This window comes from Mus musculus, chromosome 5, assembly GCF_000001635.26.
Source record: "Mus musculus strain C57BL/6J chromosome 5, GRCm38.p6 C57BL/6J".
NCBI lineage: Eukaryota > Metazoa > Chordata > Mammalia > Rodentia > Muridae > Mus > Mus musculus.
The window spans coordinates 126,385,287-126,410,976 of NC_000071.6; the positions used below are offsets into that span (position 1 = coordinate 126,385,287).

General features: G+C 41.2%; 1 non-coding gene across 1 annotated transcript; it reads right to left on the minus strand.

Annotated features, from left to right (window-relative positions):
* Positions 1-4,261: 4,261 nt before the first annotated feature.
* Gm23151 lies at positions 4,262-4,368 on the minus strand. Its single transcript, XR_003956137.1, has one exon. It is a non-coding gene; the product is annotated as a U6 spliceosomal RNA (small nuclear RNA).
* Between the last annotated feature and the right edge of the window lie 21,322 nt (positions 4,369-25,690).

Consider the following 25,690-nt stretch of genomic DNA (forward strand, 5'->3'; position numbering starts at 1 on the left):
ATGAGACTACATTACTCAGCTTTGCCTTGAAACCCCACCCTAATCCTGGCAGGCAGAATTCTCCTGCCTTGGTGTTGGAATATCGGTTTCGTGGAAACCCTCCTTCCAGGAGTGAGAGGGAGGCTCATGAAACTCAGGAGCTTAAACCATCCTCCCTTGTCTGGGAAAGCTGAAACTAGCAGGAATCTTAAAGTTTCCTCCCAGTCTTTATAGAAACATCAAACAGCTGCTGGGAAGGAGACTGACCAGCCAAGCTTCAGAGAGGGGGTGCTCAGTCCTGTGGAGCTGCTTGTATGCTGGAGAGAGAGAGAGAGAGAGAGAGAGAGAGAGAGAGAGAGAGAGAGAGAGAGAGAGAGAGAGAGAGAGAGAGAAAGAGCGCTCTGGGGTTGCTGTATTTCAGAGCCTACATTAACACTGGGGTGAGCTGTGCAGTGACTCAAATGTTTTTGGGTTACCCTGGCTCCTGTTCACAGATCATCATCCACACTACTGCATGTAACTCCAATAAAAGCCCATCAATTCACCAAGTTGGACTTCTTTGCCATTGTTACTTTGGGCCATCACGTGTTCCCTTTCTGGGGTGAGGAGACATACCTATGTTGCTTTTTCCATGGGAAAGGTCTCACACAAGACACTCAGCCTTGGAAGTCCTGGGGATGACAGCCTTATTGCCTGGCCTGCATGACTTTTCTCAGCAGCTATTTCTGTCTGTGTTACCCAAGTGAAGCACATGCCTTTCATTTGCACATCTGCCAATATAAACCAACCTCAGTCTCCTTGCATTTTTTTTTTTATTTCACAGAACTCAAAGTGCCTTTGAATTTACTAGAAACTCTCCAAGGATTTCACAGACAAGACCCCAAGGCAGGACTCCTGCCCTCTGGCCAGCCTTGTTGACACCTCTTCATTCCTCTTTTTTTTTATTACGTATTTTCCTCAATTACATTTCCAATGCTATCCCAAAAGTCCCCCATACCCTCCCCCCAACTTCCCTACCCACCCATTCCTATTTTGTTGTCCCTGGGTTTCCCCTGTACTGAGGCATACAAAGTTTGCGTGTCCAATGGGCCTCTCTTTACAGTGATGGCCGACTAGGCCATCTTTTGATACATATGCAGCTAGAGACACAAGCTCTGGGGGCTACTGGTTAGTTCATATTGTTGTTCCACCTATAAGGTTGCAGATCCCTTTAGCTCCTTGGGTACTTTCTCTGGCTCCTCCATTGGGAGCCCTGTGATCCATCCAATAGCTGACTGTGAGCATCCACTTATGTGTTTGCTAGGCCCCGGCATAGTCTCACAAGAGACAGCTATATCTGGGTCCTTTCAGCAAAATCTTGCTAGTGTATGCAATGCTATCAGCATTTGGAAGTTATGGGATGGATCCCTGGATATGGCAGTCTCTAGATGGTCCATCTTTTCGTCACAGCTCCAAACTTTGTCTCTGTAACTCCTTGCATGAGTGTTTTGTTCCCAATTCTAAGAAGGGGCACAGTGTCCACACTTTGGTCTTCATTCTTCTTGAGTTTCATGCATTTAGCAAATTGTATCTTATATCTTGGGTATCCTAAGTTTTGGGCTAATATCCACTTATCAGTGAGTACATAGTGTATAAGTTCCTTTGTGTTCCTTGATCCACTTAGATTTGACCTTAGTACAAGGAGATAGGAATGGATCAATTTGCATTCTTCTACATGATAATAACCAGTTGTGACAGTACCATTTGTTGAAAATGCTGTCTTTTTCCACTGGATGGTTTTAGCTCCCTTGTCAAGATCAAGTGACCATAGGTGTGTGGGTTCATTTCTGGGTCTTCAATTCTATTCCATTTGTCTACTTGTCTGTCGCTATACCAGTACCATGCAGTTTTTATCACAATTGCTCTGTAGTAAAGCTTTAGGTCAGGCATGGTGATTCCACCAGAGATTCTTTTATCCTTGAGAAGAGTTTTTGCTATCCTAGGTTTTTTGTTATTCCAGATGAATTTACAGATTGCCCTTTCTAATTCGTTGAAGAATTGAGTTGGATGGGGAATTGCATTGAATCTGTAGATTGCTTTTGGGAAGATAGCCATTTTTACAATGTTGATCCTGCTAATCCATGAGCATGGGAGATTTTTCCATCTTCTCAGATCTTCTTTAATTTCTTTCTTCAGAGACTTGAAGTTTTTATCATACAGATCTTTCACTTCCTTAGTTAGAGTCACGCCAAGGTATTTTATATGATTTGTGACTATTGAGAAGGGTGTTGTTTCCCTAATTTCTTTCTCAGCCTGTTTATTCTTTGTGTAGAGAAAGGCCATTGACTTGTTTGAGTTAATTTTATATCCAGCTACTTCACTGAAGCTGTTTATCAGGTTTAGGATTTCTTGGTGGAATTTTTAGGGTCACTTATATATACTATCATATCATCTGCAAAAAGTGATATTTTGACTTCCTCTTTTCCAATTTGTATCCCCTTGATCTCCTTTTGTTGTCTAATTGCTCTGGCTAGGACTTCAAGTACAATGTTGAATAGGTATGGACAGAGTGGACAGTCTTGTCTAGTCCCTGATTTTAGTGGGATTGCTTCAAGCTTCTCACCGTTTACTTTGATGTTGGCTACTGGTTTGCTGTAGATTGCTTTTATCATGTTTAGGTATGGGCCTTGAATTCCTGATCTTTCCAAGTCTTTTATCATGAATGGGTGTTGGATCTTGTCAAATGTTTTTTCCGCATCTAACGAGATGATCATGTGGTTTTTGTCTTTGAGTTTGTTTATATAATGGATTATGTTGATGGATTTCCGTATATTAAACCATCCCTGCATCCCTGAAATAAAACCTACTTGGTCAGGATGGATGATTGCTTTAATGTGTTCTTGGATTCGGTTAGCGAGAATTTTATTGAGGATTTTTGCATCGATATTCATAAGGGAAATTGGTCTGAAGTTCTCTATCTTTGTTGGGTCTTTCTGTGGTTTAGGTATCAGAGTAATTGTGGCTCCATAGAATGAGTTGGGTAGAGTTCCTTCTACTTCTATTTTGTGGAAATAGAAGAACTGGAATTAGATCTTCTTTGAAGGTCTGGTAGAACTCTGCACTAAACCCATCTGATCCTGGGCTTCTTTTGGCTGGGAGACTATTAATGACTGCTTCTATTTTATTAGGGGATATAGAACTGTTTAGATCGTTAACTTGATCCTGATTTAACTTTGGTACCTGGTATCTGTCTAGAAATTTGTCCATTTCGTCCAGGTTTTCCAGTTTTATTGAGTGTAGACTTTTATAGAAGAATCTGATGGTGTTTTGGATTTCTTCAGGATCTGTTGTTATGTCTCCCTTTTCATTTCTGATTTTGTTAATTAGGATGCTGTCCCTGTGTCCTCTAGTGATTCTAGCTAAGGGTTTATCTATCTTGTTGATTTTCTCAAAGAACCAACTCCTCGCTTGGTTAATTCTTTGAATAGTTCTTCTTGTTTCCACTTGGTTGATTTCACCCCTGAGTTTGATTATTTCCTGCCGTCTACTCCTCTTGTGTGAATTTTCTTCCTTTTTTTTTCTAGAGCTTTTAGATGTGATGTCAAGCTGCTAGTGTGTGCTCTCTCCAGTTTCTTTTTGGAGGCACTGAGAGCTATGTGTTTCCCTCTTAGAAATGCTTTTATTGTGTCCCATAGGTTTGGGTATGTTGTGGCTTCATTTTCATTAAACTCTAAAAAGTCTTTAATATCTTTCTTTATTTTTTCCTTGACCAAGGTGTCATTGAGAAGACTGTTGTTCAGTTTCCACGTGAATGTTGGCTTTCCATTATTTATGTTGTTATTGAAGATCAGCCTTAGTCCATGGTGGTCTGATAGGATGTATGGGACAATTTCAATATTTTTGTATATGTTGAGCCCTGTTTTGTGACCAATTATATGGTCAATTTTGGAGAAGGTCCCGTGAGGTGCTGAGAAGAAGATATATCCTTTTGTTTTAGGATAAAATGTTCTGTAGATATCTAATAAGTCCATTTGTTCCATAACTTCTGTTAGTTTCACTGTGTCCCTGTTTAGTTTCTATTTCCACGATATGTCCTTTGATGAAAGTGGTGTGTTGAAGTCTCCCACTATTATTGTGTGAGGTGCAATGTGTGCTTTGAGCTTTACTAAAGTGTCTTTAATGAATGTGGCTGCCCTTGCATTTGGAGCATAGATATTCAGAATTGAGAGTTCCTCTTGGAGGATTTTACCTTTGATGAGTATGAAGTGTCCCTCCTTGTCTTTTTTGATAACTTTGGGTTGAAAAAAATATGGAACACTTCACGAATTTGCATGTCATCCTTGCGCAGGGGCCATGCTAATCTTCTCTGTATCGTTCCAATTTTAGTATATATGCTGCCGAAGCGAGCACTCTCCTTGCATTTTTAATAGAAACAAACACACAGGAATATTTAATTTATAGCATGAATCCAATGATATCATTTGGAATTAGAAGAGTGGTTTCATTCTAATCCAATGAGGTATTCTGTGAGCTGCCCTTATGATCACAATTATTCAGTTAGCTGAATAATCTCAGATGCTCTGTTTCTCCACAGGGATATTAATTTTTTTAAACTATTGGTTCTTTGTAAATTTTATTTGAACTATTTTCTTAAAGAACTATTTAGGCCACTTTACTAAACCTGGCCTGTGGCATATCAACATCATTTCATTTGATGATCAGAATGCATCAACTTTTCTTTTGTTATTAAGTCATCCAGTATACTTTGTAAAATAAAATGATTTTTGCAACTAATTAGTCAGATAGTAGCAATAATAACAATTGCCATTAAACTCTGGTTAATGCATTGTGAGACTCTACACCCCAGCAGGTAATACATTTAATGAGCAAGTTGCTCTTTTTTTTAAAATATTATTTATTTTTATTATATGTGTTTATTCACTTGTGTGCATGGCCACTCTCTCTGTGTGTATGTGTGTGTGTGTGTGTGTGTGTGTGTGTGTGTGTGTGTGTGTGTTTTGTGAATAAGCACCATGTGTGTGCACTACCTACAGAGGCCAGAAGGAGGTGTCAGGTCCACTAGAATTGGAATTAGAGGTGGTTGTAAGCCATCCTGTGAAATCTGGGTATGAACTCTGGTTGTCTGCAAGAGAGACCCAATGCTATTAACTGTTGAGCTGTCTTTCCAGTCCCTCCTTTATTTTTCTCAATCAAGAATTTAACATGGAGCTAGCACCATGGAGGAAGAGAGGAGCTGGGAAATTTCCTATTCAAAATATTTCTAACCAGATTGCTCATGTATGGATCAACTTCTCTTTTAGGGCAGGTGGATCTCTTCAGACAAACAGTCTCACACACACACAAACACACACACACACACACACACACACACACACACACACACTGCATGAACATGTGTTTCCAGGCCCACTGGTCTCTTTAGACTCTGTCTCCAAACAGCAGCAGAGACAGAAGGAGAGACAGCATGTGTTTGAGAATACCAACATCACTGAGAATTCCTGTCATTATTGACCTCTGCTTCAAATGCAGAGGCAAGCAACAAAGCAGAAGCTGTGTACACATGTGATATATTGAACACTTGCATCTTCCAAAGACAACACACCCCACTGGACTGTTCCTCTTTAGGATTGTGTGTCTGGCCCAGAGCTGAGGGTTTGAATCTTGAGAGAGCATTGGCTCACAGACAGTAGTGCAAACTACCATAAACATTTGAAATATGGCTTGTGCCACATCTTTACTGTTTTTTCCACCATCTTAAAGAGTTCCAATTGCACCACTGTATATTGGGACTGTGTGCAGGCTGTAGGATATTCCCTGTAGTCCAGAAGCTTAGCCTACATATTTTTCTAGACAGCAATCACTGCACCTCCCAAACTGTGGTGAGCATTTTCATCCAGGGATGTTCCATCATATGGGCACAGGTGTCCATTTGGATTGACCATTAGTATTTACCCACTCCAGAGGTCTGAGAAGCTTAACCTCTCTATTTACTGAGTTGCAACTTGACAGGTAGAAAACTCGGACATGTCAGAACCTCAAAATAAAAGAGCCTCTCACAGGAATCCAACCTTATCCAGCCTTAGCATTCCTTAACCCTTTGACACACAAGGGAAGCAAGCCCTGAAGAATTAATTGCTTTAGCTAATGTGCAGAGAGCTGACCCTTTCTTCTAAACTTGGCACTTTAAATGGGAGAAGGCAGCAAAGTTGTGTAAACAGAATGTAATCTTCAGTCACACATCTGGAAGCAAAGGCTCCCATAACGTTGCTCACAATTATGGAATAGTAATGACAGCGAGAACTCACGAAAGCACTTATATAGATGCAGAACTACCCTGAAATGCTGTCTTCTGTGAGCGGCAATATCCTGAGAGTCTCTGGTATGACATCTTTTCACACCTGCAACAGCAAGGCTTTTCTGCAAAGTTCCTTGTGAATGTCGAGGAGGGGATTGTGTGTGAATTTGAGTATAACTTTCTTGAGTTTTCCTTTGGGGAAACTGTGTAGCCAAAAGGAGATCTCTAACCTCAAGTTGATGCACATATATATCACAGATCCATGTCTGACTCCTTCTTATATGGTCATTGCCTCTACCATAATCTCAATCACCTTTATGCTAATCTCTTGTCTCTAATAAATTCCCCAGTATGGTGTCCCCCTCTCATGTGATTGATCCAAGTCCTTGGGTAATATTTTAGGAATAGATATGGTAATGACTAGTGTCCCTTTGTATCTTAAATTCACACCACAGTTTCTGTTCCTCAGTTTCTTTACTCAGTGCTGAGTTCTGGGAGCCTTCCAGCCACATGTCACAGGTTCATCTAGTTCAGATCCTGTATCAGTGGTTGGAGGTTGGACTTTGTAAATTCATATCACAAGGACAAAGCTGGGATCTTCTCAGTTGACTGAGTGCAGATGAATCTTCATTACCTGAGACACAGCTTTTGTGCACATGGGTACAGTACATCCATAGTTATTCTTAACTCTTATTTCCACATTGTAGTTAAACACATGGAACCCATTTCCAAAACCTTTTATTTAAGTTCACATCAGACATCTTAATATGTTGACAGTGATAGCAAAGTTTTATTATTTAGACTGTTCATTAGATTTCAAGGGAGATAGTACAGAGGATAAGAGCATTGGCTTCCCTCACAGCCATCTTGCAGTATTCAGTTCTCAGCACCCACGTGGCAATTCACAACCAGCTGTAACTCCAGTCCCAGGGTATTTGGTGCCCTCTTCTGGCCTCCTAGGGCACTGCATGCATGTGGAGCACATGAGTGTATCTGTATAAAATAAACTGAAGCAAAAAAAAAAAAATTACCTCAAAGGACTTCTTAGAAGTGTTTATTAGAGACAAGTAAGACTTGGGACAAGTAAGTGTTTATTAGAAAGCTGGGGAGATGTTGGTCAAGGATCCTGAGATACAGCTGGACAGTGGCATATTGATGAGTCAGCCAGTGCCCAGAAGGGGGACTAGAAATGCTGGCTAATTGTGCTCTGTACTTCTTTTTTATTCTGAGTCAGATTTTCCTTGTGTAGCCCTAAATGTCATGGAATTCCTGACTTGCTGTAGACCAGGCTGGCCTGGAACTCAGAGATCTACCTTCCTCTGCCTCCCAAGTGCTGGAACTAAAGCCATGCACCACCACAGCTTGGATACTGCAATTCTTAAAGCCCCAGATGAAACTATTTTCAGGTTTTTTTTTTCCACAAAGAAATGATGAAATTTTGAAGGGACATGTTTGCTCTTCTTTGAGCGTTAGATGGGAACATGCGTATTCTGAAACAGACACCACATGGTACTAGGCATATAAGTGCAACTTAGAAAACTTTTTATGTGATGTGTTCACATGTGTGTTCTTCAGTGCACATGCATGTGGAGGCCACAAGTAGATGACCAATGTTATCCTCAGTCTGTCTCGCTTTATTTTTGGAGCTGGGTACCTCCCTAAGCTCAGAGACTCCCAATTCTGGTAGGCTGGTGAACTCCAAGGATCTACCTGTTTCTGCCTTCCAGGTGCTGGGATTATAGATACATAACAATGCCAGATCTTTCTGTGGGTGCTGGGATCTGACCTTGGATCTTCAAGCTTGCCTGGGAAACACTCTACTGACTAAGCCATCACCTCAGCCCCTACACGTGCAAAGTTTACATAGTCGTGAACAGTGTTAAAATATAAATTGACTTCCCTAACTAAAGTAGATAAATAAATGAAAACAGCGTTTGAATAAAATACCCATGGAAGGAGTTACAAAAACAAAGTGTGAATCAGAGACTGAAGGAATGACCATCCAGAGACTGCCTCACCTGAGGATCCATCCCATAGACAACCACCAAACCCAGACACTATTGTGGATGTCAACAAGAGCTTGCTGACAGGACCCTGATATCTCTATCTCCTGAGAGGCTCTGCCAGTGCCTGACAAATACAGAAGTGGATGCTCACAGCCATTCACTGGACAGAGCACAGGGTCCCCAATGAAGGAGTTAGAGAAAGTACCTGGGGAGCTGAAGGGGTTTGCAGCCCCATAGAAGGAACAACAATATGAACTAACCAGTAACCCCAGAGCTCCCTGGGACTAAACCACCAATCAAAGAAAACACATGGTGGGACTCATATGTACCAGAGGATGGCCTAGTCGGTTATCAATGGGAGGAGAGGCCCTTGGTTCTGTGAAGGTTCTATGACCTAGTATAGGGGACTGCCAGGACCAGGAAGCAGGAGTGGGTGAGTTGATGAGCAGCGGGAGGGGGGAAGGGATCAGGGATTTTCAGAGGGGAAACTAGGAAAGGGGATAACATTTGAAATATAAATAAAGAAAATATCTAATAAAAAAGAATTAAGTGTCTCTTTAAGGCTTGAAACTTAAGTCTGACATTTTCTTTTTCTGTGTACATGTGAATGTGTATCTTCACATGTGTGAATGTGTGTGTGCATGTGTTTGTGTGTGTGGGGGGAGTGGGTGTATGAGAGGGAGAGAGACAGAGAGAGAGAGAGAGAGAGAGAGAGAGATCACATATGGAGGCCAGAGGACAACCTTGGATGTCTTTCTTGATCACCATCTACCTTGTTTTCTTGAGAGAGTATCTCACTGATCTGAAACTCACATTGTAAGCAGACTGGTCACTAAGACCTGGGATCTGTTTGTCTCCTTCTCCTTAAAGCTTGGATGACAAGTTCACACCATCACGTCTGGCTTCCCCACACCCCTGGATTCTGGTGGTGAAACCGAGCCCCAGTATCCCATCAGCACCATTCCTCCAGCCTCGTGATGCTGTCAGACTCTGAAAGATGTAATATGGTATGACCCATCCCTCGCTGGGGGATGGAGGCTCTGAGTCTGATACTCTTGATATCTTTTTATCCTCACAACTACTGGGGTTTTTGATCTCCTTCCTAAGCCCCGGAAACCACTGATTTGTTCTCCACAATTTTATTATTTTCATGATGTCACCCAAATGAAATTATTTAACATATGACTCTTTGAGATGGGATTTTTGCATTATCATAATTCATCAGGGTTGCTGGGTCTGTGCATGGTAAGTATGCTTTTTGTTGCTTCCAAGTGGTATTCTATTGTCTGGGTGCATCATGATTTGAATATTTTCCTATTAAAGCACATTGCAGTTTATAGTCCAGTTTGGGACAGTCTGTTCTCAGGAGGCTTTTTATAAGCATGTGCACTTGCATATTTTTGTGTAAATATAAATTCAAATTTGCTGGGATGGTTGTGCAGGCCAACAGCGGTTAGGTTATAGAGCAATGGTGTGCTTAGCTTCTTCTTTATATATATATTATTAGGTATTTTCTTCATTTACATTTCAAATGCTATCCCGAAAGTCCCCCATAACTCCCCCACTCTCCTACCCACCAACTCCCACTTCTTGGCCCTGGTGTTCCCCTGTACTGAGGCATATAAAGTTTGCAAGACCAAGGGGCCTCTCTTCCTTCCCAATGATGGCCGATTAGGCCATCTTCTGCATCATATGCAGCTAGAGACACGACCTCTGGGGGTACTGGTTAGTTCATATTGTTGTTCCACCTATAGGGTTGCAGATCCCTTTAGCTCCTTGGGTACTGCTTAGCTTCTTAGAAAGATAAAGGAGACTTTTGGAGGTTAAGTGAGATACTGTGTATTAAGAATCTCAAACAGACCACTAAGTCAAATGCTCCTGTTTCTGTTTGATTTCATTATTTAGCCGCACAAAAGCCATCAGCGAGGATGGTCAGGCCTCCCTTCAGGCATGGGATTAAGTCATCGATGCCACCTGGTGGCAACACGCAGAAGCCATTTCCTATCCTTTTCCAGGTGAGCCAAAACCTGTGGTTATCTCATCTCTAAATGCAAACAGCAAAGAAAGAGCTACCCAAACAAGTCATCAGAAAACAGAACGCTTTCTCTCTTGCTTCTTCAGGAATGAATATTCAGGACCGCTGTGAACATCTGGGCTCGGCGCCTGAGCTCAGAAGACAGGAAAGGATTTAGCCAGAGGTTTCTCTCCTTTAAGGACCCTTCATGCTCTTTTGAGTGGCCAAGCTTATGTCGTTTCCCCAGATCAGTGAAGCTGATCTATGGCAGGCAGAGCTTTATACGTGGATAATGACCAGGTGCGCGTTTTTAAATAAATAGGCAAACAATGTAAATTGTATTGACAGTTTTATATGTTGTTATGTAAGCATTGAACAGTTAGCTTTGGTCAGAGATGAAAGGGGAGAATCAAGTTGTACTCTGACAACTTGTGCCACAGCACAAAAATGCAATCCCCCCTCCCCACACATTGTACAATGGATATATTAAGAAAAGAATAACAATCTTACAAGAGAAAAAAAATCAAAAAACAAAAAACAACAACAACAACAAAACACCAAGCAACATAAAATGAACTTGTCATGGCTCCTGCAATAGGTGCAGTGATGTGCGACCAGAGATTTCCACAGGACTGGTCACGGGATTCCTGGTGGTAGTAGCAGTGCCTCTTGATGGTTCCTGACCTCTGAGCCTAAGGCGATGCAGAGACATAGCCCTGTCCTCGGCTAAGGATAATTCATGAAACCTTATCTCCAAAGTTTGCTAAGGGATTGACTAGAAACATTAAGTAAAAATATCTACATAAATGCTCTTTGGATAGCGAAATCTATAACTGTCACTAAGATTCTCAGATACTCTTGGCTGGCCTAGTAGAGTTGGTGTATGCATTGATGTTCTTCATTCAGACTGTGCATCACTCCTGACTGCTCTTTCCTCTATAGCCACAATTCTCTTTATGAATCACTCTTCCTTCCTTCCTTCCTTCCTTCCTTCCTTCCTTCCTTCCTTCCTTCCTTTCTTTCTTTCTTTCTTTCTTTCTTTCTTTCTTTCTTTCTTTCTTTCTTTCTTTCTTTCTTTCTTTCTTGTCTTTCAAGACAGGGTTTCTCTGTGTAGCCCTGGCTTTCCTGGAACTCACTCTGTAGACCAGGCTGGCCTCAAACTCAAAAATCCGCCTGCCTCTGCCTCCCAAGTGCTGGAATTAAAGGCGTGCGCCACCACTGCTTTCATGTCACCTTTGTGATTAAGTCTAACCACTTAGTGGATGAGGGTCACCTTAACATAGGCTGCACAAGGTACTCTAAACTGTAGTTCACACAATAATGTGTTTAACTAACTGTCCAAGTTCTCTTTCTGTTGCTGTGATAAAACACTCGGATCTACAGAGGTTTAGGAGAGGGACGAGTTTCTTTCAGATAATGGGTTAGGATTCATCATTGAGAGAAGTTCGGAGAGGAACTCAAGCAGGAACCTGGAGGCAGGAACTTGCTCCAAGAGGAAGAGGAGGAAGAGGGTGAGGAGGAAGAGGAAGAGGAGGAGGAAGAGGAAGAGGAGGAGGAAGAGGAGGAGGAAGAGGAGGAAGATGATTGATGGCTTACTCTCAGGATCATACTCATCTAGCTTTCTTATACAGCTCAGGACCACCTACCCAAGGAATGGTGCCACCCACAGTGAGATGGACCCTCCCATACCAATTACCAACAAGCAAAGTCACCCATGACCAGTTCTATCTAGGCAATTACCCAGTAGAGACTTTGTTCTCAGACGACTCTAGGCTGTGTCAAGTTCAGGACACCAGTGTACACTTGAGGCATCTTCATTGTCCTTTAGCTTCAGGAAGAATGCTCTGGACTTAACATTTTGAAAATTTTATCCTTAATTATACCCCTGTTTGTGACTCACTTCACAAACCCCTAGAAATCACAAAGTGAACCTGTTCTTCATAATTTTGTCTTTTCCAACGCGTCACATATGTTAAATTATTCTCATTTAGTATCCAGCATGCTTGATGCAGGTGTTTATACATCAGCAGCAACTGCTTTTGTCATTGATGCATTCATTTCAACTTCTCTTCCTGAACTATTACCATTATTTCAATATTGAGTGTTACCCGACATAAATTTTAAAACCTTAATTTTTCTTAGCAAAAAAGAAGATAAGAAATCAATCCATATTTAATCATGGTAGGAATTCCTTGATGAGGGGCAGGACTCATGCCTGCACAGGTTTGCCTGACTCCCCAGCAGTCGAATGACATTCATTGTATGGAGCTTGCCTGCAGTATGACTTGTGGCCTTTCCATCTTACTGCTGTTACCCTGCAAACATTCCCCAGTGTTCCTCTGCTGTGCAAATTCCTACATGCACCAGGCACCACTGCTTTTTATAGATGCTTAATTATTGCTTTCAAATGAGGAGCCTTGTTACCAAGAAGCAATTGGGTAGAGTGACAGGGAATTTACAGACTTGCTTGAGGAGCGATTTGCATAGCTTGGTGGTGTATGAAATGTTAGGTGATTCCATACAGGTTAAAATGGGGTGCATGATGCTATATTCAGAGCTTAAAAACATATTTAGCTATAAAGCTATGTCTCAGGCTACCACTGTTCAGGAATTGAACTCCTATTCACATTGGCTTGGGGGCAGGCCTAAGACTTGCTATACTTATGTCAATTATTTGGTCACCTATATAAAATTTTAAAATGAGATAATTTGTCACCTTGCACAAATAAATGACAATATTCAGATATAAGATTTTATTCACCCTTATGGCAATATGTAACAACAAAGAAATCTACATCCCAAGTCTTCAGATTTCCACTGAAATCAGGAGAGAACTGGGACAGGAGTCCAAGTACTAGCTTTCAAAACCACTCACTCTTGTTTCAAATAAGACATGCATTTTCATCTGCCAGCCACTGCTAACACATATTCAGTGAACTTCAACATCAACCTTGGGCCTCCACATGATCACACAGGTGCCCAAACACATGCAAACATGCATATGCACACATTCACACACATACCTTCAAGTGTGTATGCACAGATTCACACATATCTGTGAACACACATTTTTATATATGTATGTGCACACGCATGTGCATGCACACATATATATGTGCATACATATACACTGTGCAAAAATATATGCACACATTCATATATACACATGAAAACGCACAAACACATACACACATGTGCACACAGCATGCACACATGTGCACACATTCACACATACATAGACACATGGCAATACACATATGCAAACACACACACATATTTAAACATTTATATACATGTGCACACAAATGGGAATGTACTCTCTTTTACACACACACACACACACACACACACACACACACACATTGTCATACTGAGCTTTCTGTTACTGTCATAAACATTATAACCAAAAACAACTTGTAGAGGAGAAGGTTTATTTTCACCTTACAATTCATCATCCAAGGAAATCAGGGCAGGAACTCAAGGCAGGAACCTGGAGGCAGGAACTGATGCAGAGGCCACAGAAGGATACTGCTTACTGGCTTGCTCAGACTGCTTTCTTATACAATCTAGAATCTCCAACTGCAGGTGACACTACCCACAGAGGACTGAGTCCTCCCATATCAGTTAGCAAACAATAAAATGCTGCTCAGACATTTCCATTGGTCAATCTGATGGACATAATTCCTCAATTGAGATTCTGTCTTCACAAATATATCTTCTTTTGTTCAAGTTGACAAACACACATACACACACACACCCCAAAAAAGAATGCAAAGAGAAAAATTCAAGAGGGAGAGGGGGGGCAGGAAGCCATTGATATGCAACAGGCACAGCCCCCATGTATTTTAACAAGTTTACATGCAATTATATTATTTAAAACTAATGTGCACGAACGAATTATTTTCCCTAATAGCAGAAAATGAGTTTGTGATGCTCTGTGAATATCTTCAATTGCTCTTTATTTCATTTACACCATTCTTTGGGTGAGCATTCCTTATGAAACTTAAAAACAGCACAGATCTGTTTCCGAAAACAACAAAAAAATTAAATTCAACTTTACCAATTCTAGGTAAGAAAACAGACACAGTGGATAAGCATGTCCTTAGCACTGCTATACTAAGTCCTTATACTAATAAGGGGTCAGGTGGACACTGGGCAGTGTTTTGATAGGTGTCTTAATCATCTTTCTGTTGTTGTAACTGAATAAATGATACTTGATCATTTATGAGGAACAGAGATGTATTTGTTATGGTTCTAAAGGCAGGGAAGTGTGTCAGGTCTTCTATCTCACAGAGGAAGGCAGACGGACAAGACAGAACATAGATGCAAGAACAGGGAGGATGGCTGAATTCATGCTTTATTGGAGCTTATGTAGTAACAACAGTACCACAAAACCCATCTCCAATTATTGAGTCAGAATCTTTATGCAAGGAGTTTACAGCTCCATAGTGCATGGGGAACTATCTTTCTCAGCATGTGAACTTTCACAAGGCAGCAATAACACTGTCAACTCAGAAAAGACAGGTGAGACTGTAGCAGTTGGCCAGTACAGACTTCAGAACATGACTAACCATCTACTCTATGCACAGCCACATGTTCATGAGACACAGGGAGGAGGCAGCTGTTGTAAGAGTCTCTGGTCAATGGGCTGCCCTCAGCCTTCATCAAGGAAGTTGATCAAGTGGGCAGTGAGCAGCAGTAGGGACACAGAAGAGGCCAAATGTTTAGAGTGGCTGAGCCCTAAATGGGACTTATATCAACTCCATCCTCATGTCAGGGCTCAGAAAATATCAGCAGAATAAAGGGGAGAGGGAAGACTATAAGAGCTGGAGGAAGAAGAGGAGGAGGAGGAGGAGGGGGAGGGGAGGGGAGGGGGAGGGGGAGGAGGAGGAGAAGAAGAAAAAGAAGAAGAGCCATATGGAACACAACATGGCTGACACAGTCATGAACTCACAGTAGCTACCATCACCTGGGTAAGCCCTTGAGCCATTGGTAGGTTGGCCATGCTTCAGCGTTTGTCCTCATTTTTATGCACATGTGAATAGACTCATGGGTTATTTTTATAAAGCAAATGGCAGGAAGTATGGAGAAAGCGTTGTTGGAGGGATGTAGGGAAAGTTGGTGAGAGGGGCAATGGGGTGGGTGGATATGATACTATTTCATAGTACATACTTTAGAGAATTCTCAAATATAAAACAAAACAAAACCAAACAAAAATATCGGTTAAACCTTTGGGAAACAGCAACCACAGACACAAAGTAAGGGGGTCTCTAGCCTATTTCACCTCACTTTCATTCACCCAGGCAGAATTTGACCAAAATAAAAAGGATGAATTTTTCCAAATGAAATGCTATCATTTGAGTCTCATATTGAAGTCTTAGCTACTTTTATGCCCCTTTGTTCTTGGCCTTGCATTTTGTGTGGGAATTGACCTGCTTTTGAGACCTAAAGACCCCATCAATTTCTGTCACAGGGGTGGTTCCTACACTTTACAGAACTAAAGGCGTATAATCATTTAGTCACTAGTCTGGCTGGATCTGACAGTCCCCTGGTGCTCTGAGATAGCCCACATTGTTTGGGTCTGATCCTGGGGACAGCAGGAGGAATGAGAATTGCAGATATTGTAGAGGTGCCTTGGAGTTGCTTTCTCAGCTGAGAGAAAGTAAGACTATCAAAGTGGGGTGTAGGAGAAGCTGGCTATTGTTAGACACCCTTCCTCCCCCATGACCTCTTAGTCAAAGAGAAAAATGAACAATTAATAAAATGAGTTGCTGTGGTCAGACCAGTGTTTCTTCATTAAGTTCTGTTATTACTGGGGTCTATGTTAAAGTTGTGATTGGGTGAAGGTGGGACACAGATTTCTATCTAGAATATGCCCTGTGTATACCTGCTTCTCTGTTGGGTGTCTGAATGAAGCCCAGTACACCTTTGATAATTTTTAGCTGACTTTTAGATTTTTTATCTCTATGAGGGTAAGAAACACAATGCATACATTTATAAAATGTCTATCATGATTTCTTTAAGTGTGTTTGCAACTGTCTGTCTGTCTGTCTGTCTGTCTGTCTGTCTGATCTGTTGTAGCTGAGCAGAAGCAATATTCTCTTATGATTAAACAAGCCGAGGGATCCAGTTTTGGGTTTGAAGCCTTCTTGATTCTTCATCGTGCTTTTCTCCTGGAGTTTTCATCCAATCAACATTATTAGCAACAGGGATCAATACTTATATCCATATTCCACAAATAGTATTTTGACAAGGACTAAAACACAGATTTCTTGGTTGGAACATGGAAGTCTTTATGTCCTGCCTGTGTGAACCTGTTCTGTTGCTGCCATACACAGCATAACCAAAAGCAACTTGTGGAGGAAAGGATTTATTTAGTTTAATTTGTCACTGTCTAGGAGTTCAAGACAAGAACCTGTAGGAAGAAACTGAAACAAAAACCATGGAGGAATGATGCAATCTGCCTTGCTCCATCTAGGTTTTGCTTAGCTAACTTTCCTATATAGCCCAGGCCCACCAGCCTAGGGATTGCACCACCCTCAGTGGGCTACAGTCTCCTACATTAATCATCCATTAAGAAAATGCCTCACAGACATGGCCACAGACCAATCTGATCTGGGTAACTCTTGGATTGAGAGTCCCTCTTTGTAGTTGACTCTAGGCTTGTGTCATCTTGACTGTGGAAACTCCATGAAGGCAGTAGAGAATCATCTTCATTGAGTTTCTGGGATCTCGGTAAGTCGATATATAAAATATGAAAGAAAAATATCTAAATTCTTTTTTAAAAAAAATGTGTGTGTATCTGTATGTGGATGTGTGCACATGAGCGCATTGTCCACAAGGACCAGAAGAGGTCATTAGATACCCTATCGCTGGAGGTGTGTGCTGCAGCCTGAATGTGGGTCCTGTGAAAGAGGACTACACACTGTCAACTGCTAATCCATCTATCTTGCTCCCCAAATTTTATTTTTAATTCAAAAGGAGACCATGCTGGAAATTGTGGTTTAGGCATATATTGCAGGAAAGAGATTTTTAATATTGAATTCCAAAGTGTATCTACCTTACTGAGTTGGCTTAGAGAGGAACAGCCCAGGACCTTGCAGTAGGGATTGTCAGAGGATAAGATGAGTCCTCTGTTGACATGCAGCCCTTGATTTGACCTTACTCAATTTTCTCCATCATAGGCCCTAGTCAGATACTTCACTGCTCCTGCTGTGGAGACGTACCATATACTAAGCTGCTGCTCAGTGTCTGTGAACACCCTGCTCTCACAGTGGCCATTGAGCTGCAGCTCCTCCTGCAAGGCCCATCCAGTTAATTAGGACAAATTGCCTAATGAAATTACCTTTTACAATAAGGCAAGACAAATCAACTCTGCCAAGCATTTCTGCTGCAGAAAAGCCACAGAAGTGCAACAGGCTTCCTTATCTCTCAGAACAGACCACAGAGAGGTTGAGGAGAGCAGGTGGTACTGGGAATAGGAAGGCTAACACTCCTGCAAATTAACCTTTCCATTGCACGCCTCACACATAATATGCTCCCGCACTGCACTTGGTGTGCTGGCTTCCTTGGAACCCAGATAGGTTGGGCTGAACAACCACCACATCACACTTCCCACATAAAGGAAATACAGCAGGGAGCTGCCTCACCTGGGACGACAGACCTTCAGTTGGATGTGGATCATCTTTTGGAGGAGGGTGGCGAGTTCTTAAGCTCCACCCCCCAGCAGGTTTTAATTCGTTTCTTCCTATGCAACAATTGACTGTGTGTAGACCCACCCTTTACTCTCACATAGTCCTGGGAGGCAATGCTATCATTGTCTTATTTCCATAGACTAGGACACCAAGGTTTGGAAGGGATAGGAAGATTATCCTCCAAGATGCTTTGGTTGTAAGAGAATTCACCAGGATACACTGCATGGTAGCAACATCTTCACTCCCCTAGAAATCACACTAAACACCCCAAACCTAGCTCCCCACTATCTATTATTTAGCTCTGGGTGAAACAGCCTCAACAGAGACTTTATCCTTCCATAGATGCAGACTTGCAGTGTTTAAGGGACAGCAGTGTGAACTCTGTTTACACACTTAGTGTGACTTTGTAAAGTTAATCACACTCACCTCAGTGTCTTCATCTATAAACCGATGAAGGACATCATCCCCCATACTGGGAGGTTGCTCTTTTTTTTTTTTTTAACGAGTGGAATGTGGTGAGTGCTATGGTAACAGACCCACCATAAACATCAGTTCAGGGTTTTTGGTCTTCTCCTATTCCTACTCCATTAGCCCAGGATAAGTGGCCACACTAAAGGCTTACACTTCCCAGAGAAGATCCAGTTCTCACACGCTGCAGGTGGGCTATTTGTTAAATGTCACGAAACTTTGGAAATAGATTTGGCACCCTATGAGGAAGCTAAGTGTCTGTTTACATTCTCGCCTAGTTTACTTCCTCCCAGGTATTTATGTGACAAAATTGAAAGTATTATGTTCAAAATATCTGTACACAAACATGCATGATAGACTCATTTGTGATATCTGACAGCGCCACCCAAGCCAATTGTGGTGTGTATGTGTGAATGTATGAATGTGTGTGTGTGTGTGTGTGTGTGTGTGTGTGTGTGTATGTATGTTTGTGGTGTGTGTGGTATAACTGTACTACATCGAAGACTACTTAGCATTAAAAACAATGAAATTTTGGGTGTGCACAACAATATAAACAAAACTCCAAATCATACAACTGAACCAAGCTCCCCCCCCAAAAACCATAACTACATAGAATATGGTTCTGAATAACTCAATCTTCACGTTTATAATGGGTACTAGGGTAGCTGTAAGAGGAATATAGGACTTTGAGGGCATTGAGATTTTTCTTACTTTCAGTTGCAAGATTGTATGCATTTGCTAAAAGGTCATTAAATATGGGAGGTCCATTATTTAAAGCTCTCAATAAAGTTGATTAATCCAATGATCACAGATAGTAGTTATGGTGTTGAAGATCCTAATGGTGTCCTGGTGAAGTGCATGAGAGTTTGGGATTAACCATTGTCTCATTTGCAACTAAAGTGAATGTGTGGAAGTCACTTCTTGTTATCAAGCTTCTGTTTCTCTGGGTATGAGATTTGGGTATCGACAGTATTTGTCTAATACAGTAATTATGATAATGCCTTGACTCTCACTTACCGTGGAGTAATCCAAAGAACTCATGGAATGCATCATCAAACTTAGCATTGATTAGCATTTATGTCATGTCACGATTTAAAAATACTCAAGAGATTGGCAGGACCCACCTTGTATGGGGGGTATCACCATCCCATGGGTTGGGGTACCAGACTGAATAATATGAGGAGAGTTGTACAGCAAGTGGAGCACCAGAATCAGTCTCTGCTCATGACTATGCATACAGGGTGACCAGTGGCCTCATGTTTCCACAGCCATAGCTTTCCAATCACCCTGGCATGTCTTCTGAAACCAAGAATAAACCTTTCATCCCTTAAGTCATTTTTTTGTCAATCATTTTGTCATAGCAGTAAAAAGGTAATTAATCTAGCCATGAAAAGACTGAGAACAAACGCAAGCAACTTCTGCTTAAAATACACAAACAGGAGCCAGAAGTACAGGAGATTCAGAGTGGGACAGTGTCTCCTGGACAGGACAGGACAGGACAGGACAGGACAGGACATCTGCACACACACATTGAGAACTCACAGCAGTTGTGGCTGCCTGCACAAGATCAAGCCAGTCAGCATTCCAGTATGGCTGAAGGAGCAGCCCACCAGAACCACCCCTAGCAGAGGATCAATGGACAGTTGATGGCTTCTGAGGGATAGAGAGACAGACCTCTTTAAGGATGTGGCTCCTTGTAGGTATACTAGGCTCCAATGGATGGGTCCACACATAGGAATATATGGGCAGCGTGAATTGAGATCTGTAGGTTCTTTCTTTAGAGGTACAGAGTTTGCGGGGGTGGGGTGGGGTATAAGAATGTGATGGTGTAGCTGGGAGGAGGAGTTAAAGAAGGAGCAGGGGGTAAAAAACGATAAAAATACATTGTATAAAATTCTCAGAGAATTGATACAAGAATCTTAAGAACATGAAAATTGGTGCATTATATTGTGCTACACAAAATAATTGAATCTTTAATCAAAATTATTGTCATAATATTAAGTTACATATACTATACTATAATTCTATCTACTTCTCTGCCTTGATGATTACATTATGTAAGCATACATATATGCTTATTCTAAGGTAACACGAATAAACGCCTGTGAATGTCTCTCTATGCAGAGACTAGTTAGCTCCAGATGGTCTAAGTTGCTCACAGCTTGTGAGTTTCCTAAATGGTCCTGCCCCACTGACTGGTCCTTGGTCTGCTACTGGTGAAGGAGCTCAAGGAATATTCTAGATGTTCTACACACTGTAAGCCATGCTCTCCTAGTCTGTTTAGGTAGCAATGAACTTTATTTAGGGAGAACACCTGCCCTTGTTCTGAGAGTCTGAACCTTTGGCACATGCCTTGTAAGACTGACTCCTCGAACAACACCTTGACTCCTATACTCAAGTGAACTTCTGTGACAGAGGCCATTCCACATATGCTGGAGTAATGAGATGTATGTTTGCCTCTTGTGGGGTTCACACTCTTGGAGGTGTGCTTCTGGTATCTCCCACAGGTGTTGGTTTTCCTCACTTGACTCTAAATATTTGTGCTGTTGTTTTGAGCCATGATTACAAGTATCCCAGGCTGGTCCTAAATTCCATAGGTAGCTGGTGATGACCTCAAATTCCTAATATTCCCTCACCCACCTCCTGATCACTGCAACGGCAGGCATGCACACTACACTTGGGATATGCAGTGCTAAGGATCAAACCCAGAGCTTCATGTGTGCTGGGCAAATACTCTGTCAACTGAGATGCGTCCCCAGCCCAGAACTGTGGTAAATGTATATGTATCAAGGACTTTTTGTGGTAATTATATGTATATGTATATGTATATGTATATGTATATGTATATGTATATGTATATGTATATGTATATGTATATGTATATGTATATGTATATGTCTTTTTGTGGTAAATGTATATGTATCAAGGACTTTGGGGTCTTATAAGACATTCTCAAGAATTGTCACAAATAACCAGAAGTGTCTTGGAGACCACAGCACACCCGATTGTTGAGAACTCAAAGCTGGAATCTGAGCCTGCAAATGCACATGTGAAATGCACACACAATACTTTCAGCTGTTAATACCTTTTCTTTTGTAGTATTAAAAAATAAATAATAAAAAGGATGATTAAAACCCTCTTTTCTTTGAAGCTAAATATAACGCCTTGCTCATAATCTATCATCCCTGTCAAGTGTTGAGCCTGCATCTTTTATTTCTAAGTGTTTGCCATCTTAATGAAAGGTTTAATTGTCCATTTTATTTTATATCAAAAGAAATCAAGTTTCTAACCATTATTTATTTTTATATATAACATATTTTTTACATGGCAACACATTTTCTTTTAAATGCTTAATGAGGCATGCTTGGCCAAATAGTATGCACAGACTTTAACTATATCACTTGATGTGCTTTGACATGCATAATGAATACGTCTAGCCTCTGCAGGAACCGCCCCCCCCCCCCACTCTCCAGTAAATAACTGATCATAATCTTCTAGTCACTAAATGTTAGTTTGCATTGTCCAGAATTGCTCTGTACACCCTGCTCCTTTTCACTGGCCACTTTGAGACCTTCTGTGACCCTGGTGATTGGGTGATAGAGGCTCATTATCACTACACTCAGGCTAGCAGAGGGTTCATCCTGGCAATACTTCAATCATTGCTAGACAATGAGAAGTGAAATTTTCATTGCATGTGTTCTTTTTGAATGTGTGTTGTTACACATGTGCTCAAAAGCTACTGGCAAGCATTCACAATGTTTGAAAGTGTAGTGGCACACCCTACCTGTGAAGGAATGCAATATCATGGAAATAAATACTTTCTGATTAGACTTAAGCTCCAACTCACAAGATGAAACCCATACCTGGGACCATTATTGGGACCAAGAACCTGTGGCTGGGCAGTTCATAGGACATAAGAAAAAACCCACCATGATTATTTGGCTAAATGAACAGAGTACAACATGGACTTCCAATAGCTTATTTTCCTTTTCTTTTTCCTTTTATCTTTCTTTCTCTTTCTTTCTTTTTTTCTTTCTTTCTTTCTTTCTTTCTTTCTTTCTTTCTTTCTATCTTTCTTTCTTTCTTTTTTCTTTTTCTTTTTTCTCAAGACAGGGTTACTCTGTGTAGCTAGCCCTAGCTGTCCTGGAACTCACTTTGTAGACCAGGCTGGCCTCGAACTCAGAAATCCACCTGCCTCTGCCTTCCAAGTGCTGGGATTAAAGGCATGTGCCACCACGCCCGGCTCTTTCTTTCATTTTTAAAAAAAGATTTATTTATTTATGTATGTATATGATTAAGTTGATGTCTTCAGACACACCAGAAGTGGACATTGGATCCCATTACAGATGGTTGTGAACTACCATGGGGTTGCTGGGAATTGAACTCAGGAGTTCTGAAAGAGAAGTTAGTGCTCTTAACTGCTGAACCATCTTTCCAGCCCCACAATAGCACATTTTCATACTCAAAGACCAGTACATCTACCAACCTTCATCAGAGAAGAGTTCTCTCTCTCTCTCTCTCTCTCTCTCTCTCTCTCTCTCTCTCTCTCTCTCTCTCTCTCTCTCTCTCTCTCCTGGTGAGATACTAATTAACACAGTCAAGGTGAAGAGATTTAGATGCCGTACAATATTTAGCCCTAAATGAGATGTCAATACCACACTCTGTCCTCCAAGGGTTCAGAGATTATTTAAGGAAAAAAAACAGCAAGATAATAAGAGTCACAGGTCAAGGGGATACAAATTGGAAAGGAAGAAGTCAAGATATCACTATTTGCAGATGATATGATAGTATATATAAGTGACCCTTAAAATTCCACCAGAGAACTCCTAAACCTGATAAACGGCTTCAGTGAAGTAGCTGGATATAAAATTAACTCAAACAAGTCAATGGCCTTTCTCTACATAAAGGATAAACAGGCTGAAAAAGAAATTAGTGAAGCAATACCCTTCACAATAGTCACAAATAATATAAAATACCTTGGTGTGACTCTAACTAAGGAAGTGAAAGATCTGTAATGATAAGAACTTCAAGTCTCTGAAGAAAGAAATCAAAGAAGACGTCGGGAGATGGAAAGATCTCCCATGCTCATGGATTGGCAGGATCAATATAGTAAAAATGGTTATCTTGCCCAAAGCAATCTACAGATTCAATGCAATGCCCATCAAAATTTCAACTCAATTCTTCAACAAATTAGAAAGGGCAATTTGCAAATTCATCTGGAATAACAAAAAACCTAGGATAGCAAAAACTCTTCTCAATGATAAAAGAACCTCTGGTGGAATCACCATGCCTGACCTAAAGCTGTACTACAGAGCAATTGTGATAAAAACTGCATGGTACTGGTATAGCAACAGACAGGTAGACCAATGGAATAGAATTGAAGACCCAGAAATGAACCCACACACCTATGGTCACTTGATCTTTGACAAGGGAGCTAAAACCATGCAGTGGAAAAAAAGACAGCATTTCAACAAATGGTGCTGGCACAACTGGTGGTTATCATGTAGAAGAATGTGAATTGATCCATTCTTATCTCCTTGTACTAAGGTCAAGTCTAAGTGGATCAAGGAACTCCATCCACATAAAACCAGAGACACTGAAACTAATAGAGGAGAAAGTAGTGAAAAGCCTTGAAGATATAGGCACAGGGGAAAAATTCCTGAATAGAACAGCAATGGCTTCTGCTGTAAGATCAAGAATTGACAAATGGGACCTCATAAAATTGTAAAGCTTCTGTAAGGCAAAAGACACTGTCAATAAGACAAAAAGGCCACCAACAGATTGGGAAAGGATCTTTATGAATCCTAAATCAGATAGGGGACTAATATCCAATATATATAAAGAACTCAAGAAGGTGGACTCCAGAAAATCAAATAACCCCATTAAAAATGGGGCACAGAGCTAAACAAAGAATTCTCAACTGAGGAATACCGAATGGCTGAGAAGCACCTAAAAAATGTTCAACATCCTTAGTCATCATGAAAATGCAAATCAAAACAACCCTGAGATTCCATTTCACACCAGTTGGAATGGCTATGATCAAAAGTTCAGGTGACAGCAGATGCTGGTGAGGATGTGGAGAAAGGGGAACACTCCTCCATTGTTGGTGGGATTGCAGGCTTGTACAACCACTCTGGAAATCAGTCTGGCAGTTCCTCAGAAAATTGAACATAGTACTACCGGAGGATCCTGCAATACCTCTCCTGGGCATATATCCAGAAGATGTCCCAACCGGTAAGAAGGACACATGCTCCACTATGTTCATAGCAGCCTTATTTATAATAGCCAGAAGCTGGAAAGAATCCAGATGCCCCTCAACAGAGGAATGAATACAGAAAATGTGGTACATTTACACAATAGAGTACTACTCAGCTGTTAAAAACAATGAATTTATGAAATTCCTAGGCAAATGGATGGATCTGGAGGGTATCATCCTGAGTGAGGTAACCTAATCACAAAAGAACTCATATGATATGTACTCACTGAAAAGTGGATATTAGCCCAGAAACTTAGAATACCCAAGATACAATTTGCAAAACACATGAAACTCAAGAAGAATGAGGACAAAAGTGTGGATACTTTGCCCCTTCTTAGAATTGGGAACAAAACACCCATGGAAGGAGTTACAGAGACAAAGTTTGGAGCTGAGACAAAAGGATGGACCATCCAGAGATTGCCGCACCCAGGGATCCATCCCATAATCAGCCACCAAACGCAGACACTATTGAATACGCCAGCAAGATTTTGCTGAAAGGACCCTGACATAGCTATCTCTTGTGAGGCTATGCCAGTGCCTTGCAACACAGAAGTGGATGCTCACAGTCAGCTATTGGATGGAACACAGGGCCCCCAATGGAGGAACTAGAGAAAGTACCCAAGGAGCTAAAGGGATCTGCAACCCTATAGGTGGAACTACAATATTAACTAATCAGTACCCCTAGAGCTTGTGTCTCTAGCCGCATATGTAGCGGAAGATGGTCTAGTTGGCCATCACTGGGAAGAGAGGCCCCTTGATCTTGCAAACTTTATATGCCCCAATACAGGGGAACACCAGTGCCAAGAAGTGGGAGTGGATGGGTAGGGGAGTGGGGGATGGGGAGGGTATGGGGACTTTCAGGATAGCATTTGAAATGTAAATGAAGAAAATACCTAATTAAAAATACCCACGTTTAGTAGCTAAAGAAATAAGTTATTTTAAAATTCAGAAAAAGATGTAAAAAATAAAAATTCTTTT